Here is an 8,314-nt window from a genome sequence, read left to right as displayed (position 1 = left end):
GGTTTGGATGACACAAATTTCCTTGTGCGGGACCGAAGGTGCCTCGAGGAGTTCAATGCGGATGTCCTTTCCCAAGTGGGTGAAGGCTAATGATGCAAGCTTGCTTAACGCATCCGCAGACTTGTTTTCACTACGCTTGACGTGTATGACTTTGCAATCGTTAAAATCGCGCATAAGGGTTTTTGCTTGTGCGAGGTACAGGGCCATTGTGTCGTTCACGGCCGTGTACGTCCCGTTGATTTGATTGGCTACTAACATGGAATCCACGTGGGCTTCCAAGTGTTTCACTCCCTTCTTACGCGCAATTCTCAGCCCGGCCAAGAATGCTTCATACTCGGCTTCATTATTCGTACTTGGAAAATCCAGTCGAATAGCGTAAGTGTATTCTTGGCCTGCTGGGTTGGTTAGTTTCAGCCCTGCGCCTGAACCCTCGTTACTGGCTGCTCCATCAGTGTAGAGTCGCCAGACATCATTGATGTCCTGTGCTGGAGAGGGTTGAGCCTTTTCCTGGCACTCCTTTTCCCGCGATGCAGGCACTTCCGCAATAAAGTCGGCCAAAACCTGGCCTTTTATGGCTGGTCTTGGCTTATACTTTATCGCGTATTCCCCCAACTCAATTGCCCATTTGGCTAGGTGTCCCGATAACTCGGGTTTGCGTAGAACATTTGCAAGTTTGAAGTTGGAGAGAATGGTGATTGGGTGACCCTGGAAATATCGTCTTAACCTGCGTGAAGCGTGTATAAGTGCTAAGACTAATTTTTCGAGGGTAGAGTACCGGGTTTCTACGGCTGACATAATAGATTGGCATCTGGATGCCTTTTCGCTCTACTAGCAGGACTGCCCCGGTTGCTCTATCTGTTGCGGAAAGGTATACGATTAACTCCTCTCCCGCTTTTGGTGCTGTGAGCGTTGGGAGTTCGATCAAGCGTGACCGAATCTCCTGAAAAGCTGCTTCCGCTTCTGGTGTCCAGCGGAAGTGCGTTTTCTTTAAACAGTTTCTCAACGTTGACACGAAAGGAAACGACTTATCCGCGTGGTTTGCCAAAAAGCGATTAAGTGCCACTAGTCGTCCATTCAGTGTCTGAGCCTGTTTGATGGTAGTAGGTGATTTCATTTTGATAATGGCTTTGACCTTTTCAGGGTTCGCTCTGAAGCCATCTTTAGTGACGATGACCCCCAAGAACTTCCCTTCTTCCATTCCAAAGGCACACTTGCTCGGGTTGAGTTTCATGTTTATCTTCCTAAGCGTGCTGAAAGTTTCTTCGATGTCTTTCAACATCGCTTCTGCGTCAGGGCTTTTGATGACCAAGTCATCCTTGTAGACTTCCAAGTTCCTCCCAATTTGGGCATGAAACTGGTTGTCCATCAGGCGTTGGTAAGTGGACCCGGCATTCTTAAGTCCAAATGGCATCATTTGGTAACAAAATGTGCCATCGGGCGTCCGAAAAGCGGTTTTGTCCTGATCATCAACGGCCATGTGGATTTAATGGTACCCCTTATACTCATCCAGGAAGCATTTAAGGCGAAACGGTGCTAACGAATCCACCTTAAAATCAATTTCGGGTAACGGATAACAATCTTTGGGGCATGCTTTGTTTAAGTCCTTGAAATCTATGCACATGCGCCATTGTTTGTTATTCTTCGGTACCATAACGGGATTTGCAACCCATGTTTGATATCTACTAACGCGTACGATGCCTGCGTCAAGGAGTTCCTTGACTTGGGTTCTACACGCGTTAGTTTGTTCTGGCCCCATTACTCTACGCTTTTGTACGACTGGCGTAACAGCCGGATCGCACTTGAGCTTATGCTCTGCCTTACTTCGGGGTACACCAGTCATGTCAGCTGGTGTCCACGCGAAGATGTCAGCGTTTTTCTGTAATAAGCGTTTGAGTAAGGTGCGTGTGGGATCAACAACTGTTGGGCCAATGGAAACGGCCTGGTCAGGGTATTTGCCGTTGAAGGCCCATCTTTCCGGTTCGGTGATGGTTGGTTTTGTTGGAATATCGTATGCCCGAGACACATAATTAAGTTAATGTGGCTAGTTATGTTTGATCCAAGTCGGGTCATACCCAATAACGAGTTAGACACACACCAATTATGTATTTGTTAAGATAAGATCTATAAGACAAATACAGAACACGACACTTTCAGAAAAATGGGTTTCTGAATAATTACTTGAAAGTATTAAATAATTAATTGGTTAATTTATTTATTTAAATAATTATTATTGGAATGATTATTTAACTATGTATTCTTTTATAAAATGGTTTATAAAAGATGGGGTGTTTATATATTTTATAAAGTATAGAATATATAAAATAAATAAAAAAAAAAAAAATAATAATAATAATGTTGGGGCCGGTTTTGGGTGGGCCCCACACCCCACCAACTTGGTCATATTGTCAACATGCAAAAAGAGATTGAGTGTGGACTTGTATATAACTAAATCTTATGTATGCATGTGAGTAATCAAGTTCTTACAACTTTCAAGTAACCATTTTGAAAAACAACACCCATTCTCTCTTTCTCTCTAGCTCACGGCCAAAGAAGAAAGATTTCGGGTCTCGGGTTTTTCGTGTTCAAGCTCCCTAGCATAGCTCGGTGCGTGTTGGAGGCTCGGGGTATATTCCGTTTGAGGGTTTTTCTTTGAAAATCTAGCATTCACATCATCATCTTCTTCAACATCCACTAAACTCTTAAAGGGTTAAGATTGTAAGTGTTTATATGCTTTGATAGTTTAGTTGTTCCCGTATCATTTGATCCTAGCTTCGGGTTTCTAGTAAATAGATTATTGGTAATCTTGAAATGAATAAACTAGGTTGTTCATATGTTTAGTTTGTCTATCACGTTTCCGCATATATTATAACTAGTTAATCGGTTAACTAAGTTTGTTAAATCCTATAGAAACCCAACAAATGGCATCAAGAGCCGGGATACGGGAAACTAAGCTACGGGTTCTCGGTTTTTTATTTTCCCCTTGAAAGATTTATACAAAAATTAACATGCATGATATTTTTGTATTTAATCTTGTTATTGTTTTTGGCTTAGTTCAAAATTCAAAAAAAAAAAACCGAGCAAATGGGCCGAAGCCCAATTCGGGTGAATTTGGGCCGAAGCCCACTTGAAAAAGGGTTATTGGGCTAACCGGTTTTATAAAAATTTTTGGGCCGAGCCCATAAGGATTTTGGGCCGAGCCCATGGGTTTTTATATTGGGCCGGGCCCATAAGTTTTGTTTGGGCCGAGCCCATGCAGTTTTGATTGGGCCGAAGCCCATAATCTTGGTATTGGGTCAAGCCCAAATGGGTTGGGCTAGGCCCGATAAAGGCAAGGGGTTTTGGAACGGGTTCCTATGACATAACGGGTTATGTTTGCTAATACTAGACCGAGCCGTAGACCAATGTGGATGTTTGTTTGTGGTTGATGTTGTGATTGTAGTTAATTATTCAAGTTTCGGTTTGTAATAATTAATTATGGGCAATTTTGTAATTTTGTAATTATTTATTCATATGGGTATGTAATAAATAGGTTATTTGTAATTTCTTTATTTTATAGAAAAAATGTATTAGGACATTTGATTTTGTAAAATTAAAGAAGATTGCAAAATTGGAAGTTTGGGCCTAATTGGGCCGGGTATGGTGATAATGGGTTTCACAAGCCCATTAAGGGATTCAAGCCCAAAAGAACCTAAGCCCACCAATTGAGCCCAAGTGGAAGCTTATGGAAGCTAAGGCCCAAGTTCAAGCCCAATGGATCACAACAAGGTTGAAGAAGATGCTCGAAGCATTTGGATGCGGGATCGAGTGGGAGCTACAACATCCATGTGTCATGTGTCCCTTAGGATCGGACCTAAGACACACACTTGTTTCGGCTAACAAGTGTGGTCTAACTTAGTGGCTCGTGTCTAGTATAATTGTGTATGCTTGTTAATTGATTGTTTGATTGTGTGGTTGTTAGATATTAGGATATCAACTTCGTCACATAGAATTAATTAACAAAGCATAAAACGGGTTCTAATAATTATCGGTAATTACGTGACACATAGTTTAATAAAATGGATTTATTAACTAGCCGTCTCACGCCCATAATAAAATGGCTTTATTATAAATTAGAATTTTGAAAATGGTTTCAAAATATCATGTTACTAAATGCATGTTAGAACATGATTTAAAGTTTTACAACTAGAATTATTAAAACTAAAAATCCCTTTTTTTAAATTTAAGGATAATAAGTTAAACACCATCCTTTTGTATAACACTTAACATATTAATAAGCTCTTAGTGGGAAAAAGGTCACCTAACCGCATAGAGTAAATTAACATGTTGAGGTAATATTGGCATAAAATGGGAAAAAGGTCACCTAACTGTTTGTATGTTAATATTACAAGTTGATACAAGTAGGACGACTTAAATTAGAACCATGTGAAGAGGGTCACCCAAGCATGGGGTCTAATAGGTGTTGATGGGATAAACATGCCAACACGAAATATGATTTCGAACCGGTCCCATAAATTCTAGAAGTTGCAAAAGGGTTTGCAATTGTTATGAATAACTACCTTGATAAACCGACAATGGGAAAAAGGTCACCTAACCGGAGTCGGGTTTATCGTTGGATTCTAGATTTTAATTATTAATTATATTTGCATATATAAAAAGGGTATTAATAATTAAAAGGTAAAACACTAAAATGAACTTAATTAAAATTCTGCAGATGGCCGCACACGTCGACGACAACATGATCCCTAACGTCCAAAACGTATCTCTCCGATCTATTCTCGCTAAAGACCGTCTTAACCACAATAACTTTTCGGATTGGTTCCGAAATTTAAGGATTGTTCTAAAACAAGAAAAATTATATCATGTTTTGGAAACACCTATCCCCGAAGAACCGGAAGAGGGAACTGAGGTCGAATACATGAATTGGGTCAAACTCACGGAAGATTCCATTCAAGTATCATGCCTCATGTTGGCGACTATGGTTCCCGAAATCCAAAAGGATTTCGAAAACCATAATGCGTACGACATGATTACTCAACTTAAGGAAATGTTCCTTAAGCAATCGAGAGTGGAAAGGTTCGAAACGGTTCGAGCCTTGCATGCATGTAGAATGGATGATAATCAACCAGTTTCAACTTATGTACTTAAGATGAAAAGTTACATTGATCGCCTCGCCAAGCTCAATTGTCCCATCTCAAAAGAGCTAGCAACGGATTTGATCCTTAACTCTTTGTCGAAAAGGTTCGACACTTTCGTGTTAAATTATAACATGAACGGGTGGGACAAAACCATTGGAGAACTTCACTCAATGCTTAAAACAGCCGAGGCGAGCATGGGCAAAAGGGTTTTACCCGTGTTTGCGATCAATGAAGGTAGATCCAAGAATCGATCTCAACCCAATCTTAAGGCTAAGGTAGCAAAAAGAAAGGGTCCCCCTATGCATCTTAAGGGTAAGGGCAAATCACCGGTTATGGCAAAGAAACAAAAGGTTATGGAACCGAGGGGTCATAAGGATGATCCTTGTTTTGGTTGTGGGGAGACCGGACACTGGAAACGCAATTGCCCGGTCTACCTAAAAGAGCTAAAAGACAAGAGGAATGCGGAGCATACCTCGGGTAATGTCTTTATGATTAATGTTGAGCTAAATCTTATTTCTTCTAACACATGGGTATTGGATACTGGATGTGGAACTCATATTTGCAATTGGTTGCAGGGGTTCAAAAAGAATGAAGACTTAAAGAAGGGCGAAGTGAATCTTTTCATGGGCAACGGTGCAAGAGTACACGTGGTCGCTAGAGGAGACTTCACTTTATCACTTCCAAGTGGTTTGGAAGTTGTTTTAAAAAATGTTTTGTATGCTCCTAGTTTGACTAGGAACATTATTTCTGTGCACCTTCTTAGACAATGTAACTTTGACTTTAAATTTGTAAGATCGGAAATGCATGTGTCATCTAATGGTATCTTTTATTTTAAAGCTGTACCAAACAACGGTATTTATGAATTGGTTCATGATAATACCTCAAATAGCTCATTATATCAAACTTCTACTAAAAGACTCAAAAAGGGTTTGAGTGATTCCTACATTTGGCATTGTCGCCTTGGACACATAAACAAGAATCGTATAAATACTCTCCAAAGGAAAGGTCTTTTGAAAACAAACGAGTTAGGTTCGTTTGATGAGTGTGAATCTTGTATTCAAGGCAAGATGACCAAAGAGCCTTTCAAAGGTACAAATGAAAGGGCTAAGGATTTGTTAGGTATCATACATACGGATGTATGCGGACCTTTCAAGCCAACTAGTAGGAATAGTGAAAGGTACTTCATTACCTTTACCGACGATTTTAGTCGATATGGGTATGTTTATCTAATGAAACACAAACATGAAGCCTTTGAAATGTTCAAAGAATTTCAAAATGAAGTGCAAAATCAGCTCAACCGAACAATCAAGGTACTCCGCTCCGATAGAGGAGGCGAATACCTAAGTGATACCTTTCAAAGTCATCTTAGAGATTGTGGAATTATTTCACAGCTCACTCCTCCTGGAACTCCTCAACATAACGGAGTATCCGAGAGGAGGAATCGAACACTGTTGGACATGGTTCGATCAATGATGGCACGAAGCTCACTACCGCCATCATTTTGGGGATATGCGCTACTCACAGCGGCTCGTATTTTGAATATGGCCCCGACCAAAAAGGTGGATCGAATACCCTATGAAGTGTGGCATGGAAAGGTTCCATCCTTTTCATATTTAAGGGTATGGGGATGCATAGTTTATGTTAAACGTGACACCCCAAATAAGCTTGAGGCTCGATCCATCAGGTGTGTCTTCATAGGATACCCAAAGGATGATATAGGATATATATTCTATGATCCTAGTGAACAAAGAGTGTTTGTTTCACGCAAAGGATACTTCTTAGAAACTAGGTTCCTTATGGAAGGACCTAGTGAAAAGAGAGTGGAACTTGAAGAGGTTCAAGAATCACTGGATGATACACAGTTGGTCGATACTAGCTTTCAACACGAGGATGTTGAAGATGATCAAATGGTTGATCATACACACGTTGCTCGCAGATCTAGTAGGGTTAGTCAACCTCCCAAGAGATATGGATTTCTTGTGGATGATTGCTACTTGGTCGATTCGGATGAACCGATCTCCTACAAAGATGCTATGTCACAACCTGATTGTGACAAGTGGCTTGAAGCCATGAGCGCCGAGATGCAATCCATGCACGATAATCAAGTTTGGGAATTGGTTGATCGTCCACTTAACTCCAAACTGGTTGGATGTAAGTGGGTCTTCAAAAAGAAGACCGATATGCATGGAAATTTAGATACTTACAAAGCTCGACTTGTCGCAAAAGGTTTCACGCAAACTCAAGGGATTGATTATGATGAAACCTTCTCGCCAGTCGCGATGCTTAAGTCGATCAGGATATTGTTTGCCATTGCAGCTCATTTTGATTATGAGATATGGCAAATGGATGTCAAGACCGCTTTTCTAAATGGATATCTTGAGGAAGATGTCCATATGGTTCAGCCTGAAGGTTTTGTCGATCCATCTAATCCTGATAAAGTTTGTAAGTTAAAGAAATCAATCTACGGGTTGAAACAAGCATCACGGATGTGGAATCATCGTTTTAATGAAGAAATCAAAGCGTTTGGTTTCGTCCAAAACGGTGATGAGGCGTGTGTGTATAAATGGGCTAGTGGGAGTATAATCATGTTCCTTATTTTGTATGTCGATGATATACTTTTATTTGGAAATGATATACCAAGTATGGAAAACGTTAAAGCGTGGTTAAGTAGTCGTTTCTCAATTAAGGATCTTGGAGAAGCGACATATATCTTGGGAATAAAGGTCTATAGGGATAGACAAAGGAAATTGATCGGACTCAATCAAAGTGCGTACATTGATAAAATCCTAAAGAGGTTTAGGATGGAAAACTCTAAGAAAGGTTTGGTGCCTATTCCTAGAGGAACCGTATTAAGCTCATCCCAAAGTCCTAGCTCTAAGGAAGAGCAGGATAGGATGAAGCATGTTCCTTATGCTTCGGCAATAGGATCTATCATGTATGCAATGATGTGCACTAGACCGGATGTCTCGTATGCTTTAAGCATAACAAGTAGATACCAGCACAACCCAGGTGACAGTCATTGGATGGCTGTCAAGAATATATTAAAATACCTTAGAAGGACTAAGGATATGTTTTTAATATATGGGTCTGGTGAGGAGGAACTCGTCGTAAAGGGTTACGTGGATGCGAGTTTCCAAACTGACCGAGATGATTCTCGGTCACAGTCGGGATATGTTTTC

This window comes from Bidens hawaiensis, unplaced genomic scaffold (assembly GCF_021521415.1).
Source record: "Bidens hawaiensis isolate Kalapana, Puna unplaced genomic scaffold, B.hawaiensis_p1.1 tig00000935_1, whole genome shotgun sequence".
In the NCBI taxonomy this organism is placed as follows: domain Eukaryota; kingdom Viridiplantae; phylum Streptophyta; class Magnoliopsida; order Asterales; family Asteraceae; genus Bidens; species Bidens hawaiensis.
The sequence above is the reverse complement of the archived record's forward strand: the minus strand, read 5'-3'. Positions refer to the sequence as shown.